The 14192-nt window shown below is 39.8% G+C and overlaps 1 protein-coding gene across 6 annotated transcripts in view; it reads left to right on the top strand.

Moving 5' to 3' along the window:
• The window catches only part of UTRN (utrophin), a 389659-nt gene that overhangs the window by 239493 nt on the left and 135974 nt on the right, over positions 1-14192 (top strand). The window lies entirely within an intron of this gene.

The following is a 14192-nucleotide window of genomic DNA, read 5'->3' as shown; positions in this document are numbered from 1 at the left end:
AAAGTTACTTCAAACAATACAATTTACATACTTCATACTGTTCTTAAGTACAGAAGATCATTTTGCTAATGGTCATGCTAGAAATTCAAAATGCATTTGTTTTTATATAGCAAATGCCTGGCCAGTATTCAAATATAGAATTAAAAGTTCATGACTGAAAAGCTTGTAGCTGGAGCAAAATTTTTTGACTGAGATCACAACACAAACCAAGGTAATACTTCTCCTTCCTGCAAGATAGGGCTGCTTGATTAGCTGAGAATATAAGACAAGGTAGAACATAAAATAATATACAGGCAGACTGAGTCAAAAGGTTGTGCTTTGGTACTTATCCTTGGAGTGTGGCAAAATGATAAATTATGCAGTATAACTGTAATGGCACTATATCCCTGTTAGGTACTTGAGTCTAATGTCATTGCTTAGAATTACAGTAGGAAGAGACTGCAATATGGTTTTTTGAATGAAATTTTAATCCATAGATACTGAGTTAGTTCTGTAGAATTTAAGATGCTCTGTCAATTATTTATGATAAACTCTGAAATTAAAATATGATTTTCATGATCTTTCCACTGTTTGGATTGAGTACTTGTCTAAAAACTACTAAATTAGTCAGCTTTTCGTTGGTCAGTTTTAGTATCTTGAGAGATGGGTATCCTTTACCAAGTAATATATAAGCCACCCTTCTTATAGCAAATGATTTTAAAGATGTGTATTTACTTGTCCCATGTATTATGCATGGATTTAATGAGGCTTTTCTCTAAGCTGTCAGGGAGCTAGAAAACTGTTCTCATCACGCTCTAGAAAATGTTAAGAAAAACTCAATTTTCAGGTTGGGCTGAAATATCAAAAGCCCCATATTTTTAACTTGGGAAGCTGGATTCTTACTCTGGGTGCGGGTTAGTGCAGTCTCTAGAATCTTTTCCTCTGGTGTGCTGCTTTGGCAGTCTATCACATTATATCACCACTGAACTCATCCTGTTTTCAGTTTCCACCTTTTTTATTAAAATATTAATAAGTACATTCAAGACAACTTGTTTGTTTTGATTCTGTGCAAAGAGAGCAGAGTTAAAGATGCTATTAAAGGCAGAATGACTGTGAGGTGTCTCATGGCTTGCTGATTTCCAGTGTGATTATTGCAAGCAAATGCAGATATCTTATACCTGAAGAGGGAAAACCAGGAGGAAAGGCAACTAACGGACTTAGAAGGAGGCTTCCCCAGCGAACTCTTTATAGACTGTTGATCAATAGGAACATTTTATTTAGTCACCAGTCATAACTAGGAAGCAACAACCTGATGATGAAATTCCTGCCTGACACGAAAGCCAGTTTTTTCTCCATACTCCTTGCTGCCTCCCTCAGTCTGTCATTGGGGTCAGGATTAAAACCTTGTTCTGGCCAGTCCTGTACGTGGAATTTCAGTCTCAGTCTCTCATACAGTAAATTTCTTAATGGCTCCATGCATGAACTGGATGCCGTGGTGGTACTTCCCTGTATACTTCCCTTTGACATCTAATCTCTTTTAGATATACTCCAAGTATAAGATACTTCTTGTGTTTTTGTGTTCTGAGTACATTTGAAATGTTCTGCTTTTAAGATTGGGTGCAGCTTATACTCAGCTGCAAATCATGGTTGATTCATAAAGCTGAAAGCCATGTGTTGTCCAAACCAGTTAAAAATAAGAGGGGGGGAAAAAACCGCTAGCAAACAAACCAGTCCTTTATGAATCTTTCATGGCAGCACAACATTGCCTGTCACCAAGACTCCATTATCTCATCTGGAATCTTAACATATTTTGTTCCTGAGATTTAAAGTCTTGTCTCATACCCCATTAACTGAGGAAGGCCGCAGTCTATCTGTGCTTACCTAGTACAGAACTCTGTCACTGAATACAGCAGACGTTGCACCGGGCAGACTACTGTATATGACTGGATGATCCATGTAAAAATACCTTCCCAAGACAAACTGATATCCTTTAGTCTTAAAGAAAGAAATGAGGAAAAAGTCAAACCAGTGCCTTGGCTCTAAGCTCTAGGAACTCTGCAAACCCTTTCATGTAATTCATAATCTGCATTGCAATCACCACTGTAATAGATACCTAAGTGGTAATTGGGGCAATTATTATTTATGTGACTTTTGTCTTACCCTGCTGCTTGTTTCTGTTTATTGTAAGAGCTTGATTTGTCTGTCTCTCTGGATGAATTCTTGGTCCGTGGGGTACTATACCGCTTGAGTGATTTGGCTTCTGGCAGAGGTTATCAGCAAGGCTCTGCTGGGAGACGTCTCCTTAGTGAAACCCTGGTGTTGGGTTCAATTGATAGTGAGCCTCAGCGTAGGAGCGACCTCGCTGGAGCTGTGTGTTAACTCTGCATTGTAAATGCTGACCTGCTGTAGAAGGGAGAGGGCAGCTCTCCCTCCTCGTCTGATCAGATTGACACCGAGTACTTTGCAAGGCAGGAGAAAATACCACAGTGCTTTTGAACAAGTGAATTTTTTGTGTTCCTGCCTGAAGCTGCATGTCTTGAGTGAAACCAGGGTGTATTGATTTGCTGGAACCACCTATTGACCTCTGTGTCCTTTACATCTGAGTCACACAAGGGAACACTATTCTTTTAATCTTTTTGTTGTTGTTACTCATTGCTGTGAGTCACATTAAGATATATGTGTGCTTTGTGTATAAACAACCTGGTTCATTCACTCTTGCTGTTTATTTTTCCATTTTTCTTCTAGAAAAAAACCCTTTTCTCCTTTCTTGAATTTGTATTTCAAAGTCAAATTGTGCTTAGTATGACAGCTTTCTTGCATTTTTTGCACATCGTTTCAAGCATGAAGCAAATTCTTTATAGTTACTTTGCGCATACTTAATCTTAAAGTCTGAAAGGCTTTTATCTTTACTGAAGTTAAGCTTTAGAGGTGTGTGTAAGATCATCTCCAAGTTGATCAGATGTTTTGCCTTCCAGAGGCAATGCAATAATGCTTTTTTTCTTTTTCCTTACCTGGTTTTGGTTTCATTGATTCTGCTGGTTCACTTGTTTTCAGTAGCCTAACATTCGGTCACTTCTGGGCTTATACTTAATAAAAAGTAGGGGGGGGTTAATTGATTTTTTTAATTAAGTTTTTAGATGTACCATTCTGCTATTAGTTTTATAATCCCAGCATTAAGTGTCTTGCTAAATGTTGAGGCTCTTAAGCCTGGATTTACAGGGCGTGCAGTTCAGAACCCACCCCTAAAAACAGTTGCTAGCAAATATAATGGTAATTCTCTGTGTCAGAGGCAGCTGTGCTGACCTTCCTTTCTCTACCGTTGATAAAAGTACTTTTCTGTCCCTGCATTTTGTAGGCTGCCATTAGTAATATTACCAATGGCTCTAAAGCGCTGTTAGCTGGTTATTTTATTTTTATCCAGTTTTATCTGATTATTTAAGATGTGTGAGAAAATGCACCAAACTGCTCTAATGTCAAAATGTAACAAGAAGTTCCATTGCGCACGATTTTCTGCAGCAGTGCCTTGAATGCATCAGCAGTACATTGCTCTCCAGTGTCTGAAATTCCCATTTGTGGGTGTCAGTATCTACAGGAGCGTTTTGGAAGGAGGCTTTGTTACAGCACTGTCGGAATTCTGCTCGTTTTTGTCTGAAGATCCTGTATTTGCATGAGGACTTCAGTGTCAGAACGTGAATTTCTTTGGACTCTAGCATTCAAATGTTTCATCTGTGTGCAATCTCTAGTTTTCATTATAAAATTCCATTTTCATTGCCAACAATGGATGTACGGGGTTTTTATGGAGAATTATGACAAAACTGATTGGGAAAATTTTAGTAGTAATAAGTAATATAAAGCTGTCTTACAGTTTATGTTGTATTTCTGGAACTTGTGATCCAACAGTGTCATGTCTACAGAACTGCTGTCTTTACATGTACAGGCTGTATTAAATATATGTCAATGTAGGGCTTATTTCAGTTACTGTATTTTATTTTTCTTCTACAAATGCAGAAGTTCTCAAATATTGCAGTGTGCTTTTACGTGAAAGGGCCACTGAAAAAGTTTTTTTCAGTAAAATTTTCAAAGCTGTTTTACTGGAAGCATTGATCCAACACTGTGTATATATTTGATTATCTTTTATAGAATTCTGCAAAATGGTACCTATCCACCTCAGAGGGCATTTACATTTGCATCTAATAGTATTGAAAGATCTAGAATGAATGATTTTTTGATGACAACAGAAAATTGGGAAACAATTTATCTAAGTATGAAGCCTGAGAATAAACATAAAATTAATGTGTATATTTGGATACAGTCCTGGAGTTATGAAGCCTCATTATAATCCAGCCTGACACCCACTTTCGTTTTATGTGCACTGGCACTGAAGTTGATTTAAATGCTGTTTTCCTCCTGTTTTGCGAGGGCTTTTTTCTGCAAGAGCAGCAGAAAGAAGCCTTAGTGTGTACAGGAATCAGGATCCAAACTTTGTGTCTGTCTTTTAGGAGAAGGAGAGAGAGATTCTCAAATAGAGATTGCAGTTAAATCTCTTGCAGGATAGTTTTACTTTCTCACTCTGTGTTATTTTCTTTCTGTAAGTGGTTAATTTAGAAAAGAACGGTATTTGAACATGATTTGAGATACTGTTCCATTAATAATTGGGCTTTTTGCTTCCATAAGCAGTGGAATAAATTCAGAGAGCTTGTGCTTACCTGTCAGTTGTGCAGTAAAGCTGGTCTAGTTCTGCCTTCTTTATTTGGAAAACGTTTCTCAGTTTATTTGGCAAGCACTCCTGCAGTTTGTGTAATATGCCCACATAAAATATACAGACACGTGGCAAAGTACAAATAAAATAAACAAAAATCCTGCTACTGCCAATATTTATTTATTTTTTTTCTCCAGAGTTTCTTCTTAAAACCTTGACCCATACTGGCTGTACTGATATAATCTGCTAGCTGAGAATAATTTTGAAGACAGTTTTGTCATTGGTGACTTTGTTGATACTTCACATGACGGATGAATTAAAAAGAAAGTAAAACCAGGATGTGATTCCCAACGTGGTCACAGCAGTAATAGTTATAACGGCTTTTGCAAGTGATGAGTTGTTGGTTTGGTTTTAATTATACATTTTCTGACTCGCTGGCAGCTATTACTGAAACTTTTTGGCGGTTGAGGAACGTGTGGTTGTACGGAAAGCATTAATAGCAGTTTAAATAGGCCTTCACATGCACCCAGGGCTTCCAGTGGGAATGGTTTGAACTGGAGCGATTCCCCAGCAGCCACCCTGGGGGTGTCAGGTTTCCAGCAAAGGCTCATAGGAAAACAATCTGCCTGCGCCGAGCCTGCCCTCACCAGCGGCAGCGGGCACGTGTGGGCTTTGTGGAGCACCCACTGCTTTTACAGCTCCAAAACCTGTTCAGTGACTACGTAGCTGCCTTTCCTTTCGAGAGGAAGGAAAAGGGGCGAGTGAGGGGTTTTGGTCCCGGGTTTCTGCAGCCTTAGGGGTAGTTTTCCAGCGGGGGGGCCTCCAGGAAGGGGGAGTGTGCTTGGCTTCAGAGCAGCACCAGGGCTGCTGGAAGGGAGGATGCTGATTACAATAATAAACAAATGCCGGCGATAGATTACCGTGTGGCTGTCAGAGCAGACAGGACCAAAGGAGGAGATCCCCAGCAAAGGCTTCGGAGGTTGCAGCAGGATACTTTGCTGGAGATTTTTTCTTTCCTAAACAAAGGAAATGACTTTTTAGATTTCTTTTAAATGGGGCTTGGCTATTTGGCCATGCAGCATCCCCTGGGCAAAATGAAGCGGGTGGAGAGAAGAGGGCTGGAGGTGGCTTGGTTACTGCCATAGCACCACCAGCCTGCTGGTGGCTGGCTGCAAAGAAGGCAGGGAGAAGAGAGGTGTCCTCCTGTCCGGCCACACTGCCGTGTTTCCTAGGCTGAAGAGTGTCTCGTCCCATTTTGACGTCTCTGAAAAGCTGGCTTTCGGTGCTTTCTATAAACAGAAGTTTCTCTGGGGATTTTTTTTCTTCTTTTTTTTTTTTCTTGTATTTTTTTTTCCCTTGAATGAAGCAACATGGAAGGACTTGCTCCCCCTCCCCACTCTCTGCATCCATCATATACCAGCGGAGTTATAGCTTCTCTTGCCTGGGGTCATTGAGACCAAACATTGAGCTTGAGGCCTGCAAGAAGCACTTGTAGCCTGCAGGCCATTCCTGAGGTGAGCTGGAGGCAGTCCCGGCCAGGCCTGGAGACGAGGAGATCCCCACAGCGCCATGGGGCCAGGTTAACCCCACAAGGAGCATCGCCCAGCATCAGTGGCTCACCCCCATCTGCCCAGCCCATGGGAAGGAGCAGGGACGGGGAGGCTGCGACAATGGTGCTGCGTGAACTGCCCCCGAGGGATCACAGCCCAGGAGAGGGGTACGGACAGGAGCGCTCGGACAGTTTTGAGACAGTATAGGTGGAAAAAGAGAGAAACCTTTTGAAGGCTATAGACCTGGCTTGGAGGACGTACTGGGAAAATGTAGGCTTCGGGGGACGCTTAATGATGATTGGCCTCAACTTCAGCTTATGTGAGCTGCTGACAAAATTTGAAAAGGTACGATAAGCACAGTTTCATATACTTATGCCTTTGAAAAAGGTTATGCCTTTGAAAATTACACAATAAAAAGGGCAGGTTGATGTTAAACTTAGGTTTTCTGTGTTGCTGTTAAGGTCCTCATGTGACCCGTTTGCCTCTCAAATATGGAAGTCTAATGCTGCTTCTCTTCCCCATCTCAGGTCCTACAAGATTAGTTTTAGAGCGTGTGCTCTGATTGTGGTAATTTTTTTCTTTTTTTTTTCTTTTTCTTTCCTTTTCTTCTTTTTTCTTTTTTGTTTTTCCCAACGGAAGCGATAGAAAAGTTTGGGCTTTGCTAAGTCAAAAGCATAAGGGGACTTTCCAGGATGCCTCTGACCTTACTTCACTATTGACATAAAGGAAGTGCTCTGCAGGTTGCTGTTAAATTTAGTTGAATGCTATCGTAGTCAAATTGGAAGATCATATCATGGCTTTTATAAGTAGAATTACTTCCAGTGAAAGTGCCACTTTTGCCATCCTTTCATCTGTTGCTCTTTTATTCAAGCTAGTTACTGTTTCTCTTACCAGGACATTTGGTACCAGTAATGCTGAGAGGCAGGCGGCTTGGCTTTGCAGTGATTGCATTGATGAGCGAGACACATGAAACTGTTCAAAACCAGATTTTCATCTAATTCTCAGCACTTCCAATGAAACCTGGATCATATTTTTGTAACCTTTGTTAGCATGGGTTTGCATGCTGTATTTTCTTTTGTTTGTTTTAATAACATTTCTACATACAAACTTCCTGTGCCCTGCAAGACCAGAGTCTGTAGCAGAATATATAGTAGTTTATTTACACATTAAGATAAAAAACCCGTAAGTACTGTGGTCGCAAAGCAGGAGAGTAGATTGTAAAGCCTGATTCTGTGGTTTTCTATCCTGAAGCTCTAAGCTTCAGTATGGGCTTTTTTGTTGTGGTGGGTTGGGGTTTTTTTGTTTTTGTTTTTTTTTTTTTTTTTTTTAAATAGAAATCAGCACTGGTCACCAGAGCAGTATTACAATGGGTGTTACTAAATGAACATAAAAGTCTCAGAAAATAAAATTAAGCTACTTTTTTGTTTTGGGTTTGCATAATAATTTTGGTTAATTTCAAAATCATAATAAGCCTGGTTTAGAGCAGAAGACTTGTAAACTGGTTTGGATTTGTTGGGGTTTTTAAACTCTTGTATTTTTACTTTCCTACAGTAGCAAACTTTGGAGCTAATGAGACAGATAGTGTTCAGTATCCCACCAGCATGACTCTTCCAAAAGTAGCTAATAGTAACAGTGAAAGCATTTGTGACATGACTTCCTCACTGTGTAAACACTTGCTCCTCTCTTGCTCCCAGTCTGTCAGCTGGGCTTCACTCTTCTAATTGCTGCTGGTAGCCTGTAAAAATTAGGACATATGCTGGACTCTTTGAGATACTTCATGATGTGGTTAAGACAATTTTTGAAACCAATGTTTCTAATGTTTTTTGAACCATACAAGCCCTGGCATTTGCAAATTCCAGGCTCTCCCCTGTGATTTTGAATATTCCACTGTCTTATTTTGTCTCAAAGGAATTGACTGTAGTGATTCTCAGCAAAAACAAAACTTAAGGTCTCACAACTCTGCTGTATTTTTTAGCTTGAAGCTTACTGTGTCATTTTGTTTACTGTGCTGAAATTTGTAACGTGATGTAGGAGGAAGATTTGGTGCTGGAGAAGAAAGTTAACATTTTAGTTGGTGAACTTCCACCACAAATTCTAATCTGTGCTTATTTAGCAAGTTTTCTTTTTTCTTTTTCTTTTTTCTTTTTTCTTTTTTTTTTTTTTTTTGAGCAAGTTCCCCTCCTCTTCCCCTGCTTCATCTCTCCCTCTCACGATTCCCCACACACCCATCCTGTTCTTCCTAACTGAGGAGTTTGCTGCCAGGAGAAACAGCATTATGACAGTGATCCTGGCTTGCAAGCTACTTTCAGCTTTCTGGATTCATTAATATATGTTGCAAGGAGAGAATGACAAGCGCTGTTCCTGTGGTCGTAATGCAGAAGCCAGATGGCATTTGCAGAAGCTTACACGGCACTCCCTTCCTATGCAGAAGCAGAGTCGCATTACACTGGAGTGGGCAGGGCTGCTTTGACTTTGTTCAGTCGCAATTATGTGACTACTGGAATTAGTATTAACGGATTTATGATGCTCCTCAGATGTTGAGTCAGTGCCGTGCGATGGAGCCACAGAGGCTGTTGAATTCTCAGCCTTCCCAAGTGCATCATCATTCTTGTGATGAAATGAATCCTCACCCGCACCATACGTCACCTGTTAAGGTGCTATCCATTAGGTTTAAGTGCAAGTCAAGACAGCTTTTTGGAAACTTGAAGTGTTAGTGCAAAGCTTTAGGTAGTACAAGCATCGGAAGATTAGGTGTGAAAAATATCCCAAAGTGGCTTTTCCCCAAAAAAGTTTTTTTTCTTCCTGAAATATCTGAGAGCTTAAGTAGTAATTAAATTTCTGTCATATCTAAAGCCAATTGCTTTTGTGAATTGCTTTGATCTTATGCTATAGTCACAGTGGCTGTAGTGATACCCAGTGTGGTCTGTGTATGACACTTTAGAGAGGTTTAATGTCTATCTTTATACACACTTCGGCCACTGGTGGATTTATGATAATGGTAGTTCTGCCCAAGGGTTTTGCATGTGTACTGCTCTTCTGAATGTGAATTCATTATAGACTGATTGCTTAACAGCAACTGCCACTGCAGGCTTCTGAACAGCAGACGGGATGAGCCTGTCTAAAGTTATGACTGTCCTCTGACACCAGAGGAGAGACTCCCTGGATGAGATCCTGGATTCTTCAGAGAATTTTCTTTTTTTAACAGTCTCTTTTTGCAACAGCATCCTTCTCTCCCTGCTACCCCCAGCTTTTATAGGGAAGAACACAATAAAAATCTTCTTTCCCTTTCACAATGACCGCTTTCATATGCCTGTATCATGCCCTAATTCTTACTCCCCTCCTTAAGAGTCATCAAAAAGTGAAAAGCTCAGAGTCAAGCAGCGGCTAAAGGGAGCATCTGACACAGCAGTGTTCCCAGAGGCAGTTGGCAGCAGCGGGTAAAATGTATCTGGTTCAATATAGACTAAACAATCTGCTATTTAAAAAAAAATAAAAAAAATATCCATTCCCTTGGTACCTGCTGTGAGACCTCAAAGAAAGATGTTCTGGTTGATGTCTGTGGCATACAGGTATGTCCTTAGGTTGGCACTGATGTTTCTGTTCCAGCTGTCCAAGCGGAAGAGTTTTCTGCGGATACTTTGGTGAGCAGTCATCACCTTTATTCCTGACCTCTAAAAGAGGCAAGTGCAGCATTTCTGTAACTATGTCTTTGCTGACTTGAACATTGTCAGTGAAGGCAATGTGCAGTCATTTTTGTGGGACTTGCAATTCCCTGTACCTGCACCAAGTCTGCTGCCCCATTCCAGTCACAGGCACGCTTGGTATTGGGTGGAAGAAATACAAAACTGTCCTGGCAAAACAGCCCAGGGCTAAACTTTGCTGGGGAAAATGCAGTTTTTCAAGCTATTTTTCATTCATGAGGAGTCAACCTCAACCCTACTAACTCCTCTTAAGATCTTCATGTGGTTCAAAAGCCACAACAGTTTGCCTGTTCTGTGGCTTGTATCTGGGGATTAAAATTACGTAGCAGTCTGCGTGCCAACACAAATGGCACAGCATTAGCATTGGACCTGCACGTCCTATTCTTACAAGCCACACGTAGTTTGTGTGCTGTAACTTGCCATCCCTGCTCTGTGGTCAGATCTTTATAGAAATTCAGTGGAATTCTGTTTCCTAATAAACATAGTTAAAAATTGGGGGTATAGTACAGAATTTTGCTCTGTATAGTGGGTTTAAAAAACATTGGAGTAAAACATTGATAAGTCCTATATGTAACTGTTTTAAAAAAACCCAGTTTGGTATAGAATGCTATTGACCTTTTTTGTAAGAGACTAAGTTGAGTTTTGTGTCATATATATATAGTAAAAACTTGATTAAGGCATCTTGATAATAGAATCTGTAACATAATAGGAACATCTGTTTATTTACCTTACAGAAGAAAATAACTTCCCTGTTTTAGATCTTTGTAACATAAAGCTCAAGTACTCTAGGATTCTTAATGGAGAGAATGGATTAGAGTAACATTATGCATGTTATAAAATGCATCGTTTCTTCCACTTTAATTTTGGTGTGGAAATGCCGAGTTTTCTTCTACCAGTCATGTTTTTACCTTCAACAGAAGGGTTCGGGCCCTTTAAAGAGGAAAATATTTTGCCAGTGTTAATGGCAAGGTACCAATGAAGACAATATAAACAAATAAAATCTGAAAAAACATGAGTGAAAGTGAATATGCTAATGGTTTAGGGGGTTGCAGAGTGAATTAGAGGCCTTCTGGACTCATCATTCAGGAAAAAAGGCACTAGAATGCCCATCCTCATGGGAAATGCTGTTGGTTTGGGGCGGGGGGTGTTGGTTGTGGGGGTTTTTTATCTTTTTAAAGGCTTTTTTTTTGTCTTTATAAAGATTTAATAATTTCCAGAGGACAATTATGTCTACTGTTGTAACTGTTTAAAATATCCTTGCAGTCTGTAAGGAAGAAAAAAAGTTTGATAGCTGGTTGACCTTGGAGTTAGAGTCACAAAGTTTAGTTCTGTTCAAATCTCTGTCATGTATTTTCTTTTACGCTGGGCAAGTCACTCTAGTCTGCCTTTGGGCTGTTACTGAGTGTCACATACCATATTTATACATTCTTTAAAGACACCTGCTCTTCAGTTGCCATTATATGATAATTTAGTATTTTATTTGATTGAAATTTAAGCAAGAAATAGATTTCTTATTATGGACTCAAGCTTTAAAATCAGATCCATGCATAAAATGAAGGCTTGAATCCTGCAGGTAAATCATCTGCTGTGAGAGGGGTAAGGAGGGAGAGAAGCAAAAAAGACTAAGGTTCAGAATGGAGATAAGAGGATTTTGAAATCACCAGACCAAAGTGGAAAAGACAGGCAGAAGTTTGATCTTAATTCTTAAAAGGTATTTAAGGAAAGTGGCAATCTTCTAATAGCCTGGCTAGGGTGAAGGAGATACATAAATGTCAACCTAGTTATTCCCTCTCCTTTCTATCTTTCAAAACTTTGAAACTTGCACCTTGATTTATACATAGGATGAATTCTTTCCTCAAAGAGCTTTCTTTTAATTTACGACCTTAATCCTCCAAGCACTTGGGCATGTAAACAGATCTGTTGACCTCATACCAGTAAATTATCAACCCAGTTTAACAGACATGCACACATAAATATTTGCAAAATTAGCAAAATATGACATCTTTATGGTAATACCCCCCAAAATTAAGTTGATAAAGCTATGTAACTACAATTGAAGAACTATGAATTTCTGCTGGCAAGAGGTCCTTCCCTTTTTGTGGTGTATTTCTTTAGGTTTCTTTTTTCTTAGGTTTTTTGTTTTGGTTTGGTTTTGGTTTTTTTTGCTTTGCTTTGTTTTGTATGCACCAGGAGAGCACACTGGCCCAGATCCCCTTTCCACTGGGCTAAGAATGATGGTGTTTCACGGTTGTGTCACTCTCTTTATGTTGCAAAAGCAACAGAATTTTTTTCCCCTCTTCTGCATCCTGTGTTGACTCTGTGACTTTGGATATGGGAGCTTCCGTGTGATAACAGGGAAGTGGTTATAATTGCTTTTAAAGTACTGAAAAATTGAAATTGGATTATCTCTTATTAGAGTTAATCCTAGTTGGGGCCTGAGCAGGGATAATCAACTTTTCATCCCTTTTTGCCACATAGAGGACAGTGGAGAAGAACATGGAGAATCAATGACCAAGAAAAAGGCAGGAGAAAGAGAAATAATAGATCAGGGTGAACGTGAATTGGGATGTGTACAGAATGAGTAGAGTTCTTCCCACTTTGAAATAAGAAATTCTAAGGGGGGCAATGACAACATGTTTACAAATCTCATAAGAACTGAAATATTATGATAACAGACTGAGTAAAGGCAATTACTACCAATTGCTATTATTGGGGAATAAGTAACTTAGTGCGTCTGTCTGCCATTAGCCATTTTTCACATCCCACCTTCCTGCTGAACTTCCTCCATGTGCATGTTGATGTAGGACATGTTGTTTGGATTTCTCTCCCATGTTTTTTTGAGGGCTCTGATGTACTGGCATTCATTAACTTTAATATCAATCCTGTTGGTTTATCCATCAGCTGGCAGTGGTGGGTTTGGTGGGGTTTTTTTGGTTCCCCCCACCCCCCGGAAAATGGAGATCAGAAAAGAGAAAGAGAAGGTAATTAGCAAAGTTGATTTTTTGAACTGAGCTGTCACAACATGGCCATCACAGATGGGACTCAAGAATGTGAACAGCTGATTTACTGTGCCTTAATCAACGTAACATGATGAGTGGCAAATGCAAGAATCAAACCCAATTTGAATGAAACATTCTTATGTGTACATGCTTAAGTGTCCTCTCAAATATAATCAAAGCTAGAATGTTTGATGAAGGTTTTCAATAACTTTAGAATGAATATTGTGATTGTAGAATGGAAGATTAGAGATCAGCTTGTTTTCAGTAAAGTTTTCTCTTGTAACTTTAAAGAGGCATAGAAATGGATTTGACATGACCAGGCTTTTGTAGCACAGATTAGTGTGCAATTAAAATTGTAACTTCTGCATATGATTCTATCTCCTGCTGTGTGGGCTTAAGCTGGTTTTCACTGGGTCTACTTGCGTAGGACAGGAGCTGCAAATGTTTTCGGATAAGCCTCTGATTTGTTTAACTGCTGTCTTATTTGGGTTTGTTGATCATCAGACACTTTCATTTTGGTTTTTCATTTTAAATGTCATTGCTCGTATGTATTTTCAGAATGGTGATTTTCACCAGAATGGTTTAAAGACAGCAAAAGTATCTTTTAACCTGGTTTAAAGTAGTGAAACTCAGGGCAAAGAATAGGTAGCTGTCCGAAGTCACATAGTGCAGCTGGAGAGCCAGAGCTTCACTGATGCGGCACCCCCCCCGCCGGCTCCTCCCGCACACTTTCTGTCTCTCCTCCCTCCACTTCTCTAGCTGTATCCTTACTTCTTTTTGCTTTCTTCCCCAACTGAAGAAAGCTTTCATGCTGTCTCAAATTCATAGCTACTTTTCCACTGTTTCCAACTATCAATTGTAGATATGCAAGCAGCCATTCCAGGATGCAGGACTACATCTTGAGGATGGGGAGGTACAAGAGCCCCCTCCTTTCGTGCTCCTGGGAACAGATGGAGATTACTGAAGAGTTGTCAGGAAGGAAAGAAAAGCCTTTAAGGGATTTCACTTATTGAATTTTTTCTTTTGCAAAAGAAGCTTGTTTACATCTGCATCAAGTTCCTGTCACAATCTTCGCTGATTAATCCTATTGAGAGTCAGTACACCTCCTGGCTCTCCACACATTTACATTGCTCCATTAGAGTATACATAGATGTATGGATGCTAGAAAGCATTGGCGGTGATGCAGGAAGTTTTGTTTGCTCTTTTAATGTGTTTTAAAAATAATACTGTGCTCGGTTAGATGAAGACAACATATGTAATGTGT

The sequence above is a fragment of the Grus americana genome, chromosome 3 (assembly GCF_028858705.1).
Source record: "Grus americana isolate bGruAme1 chromosome 3, bGruAme1.mat, whole genome shotgun sequence".
Classification (NCBI taxonomy): Eukaryota; Metazoa; Chordata; class Aves; order Gruiformes; family Gruidae; genus Grus; species Grus americana.
The sequence above is the reverse complement of the archived record's forward strand: the minus strand, read 5'-3'. Positions and strand labels throughout refer to the sequence as shown.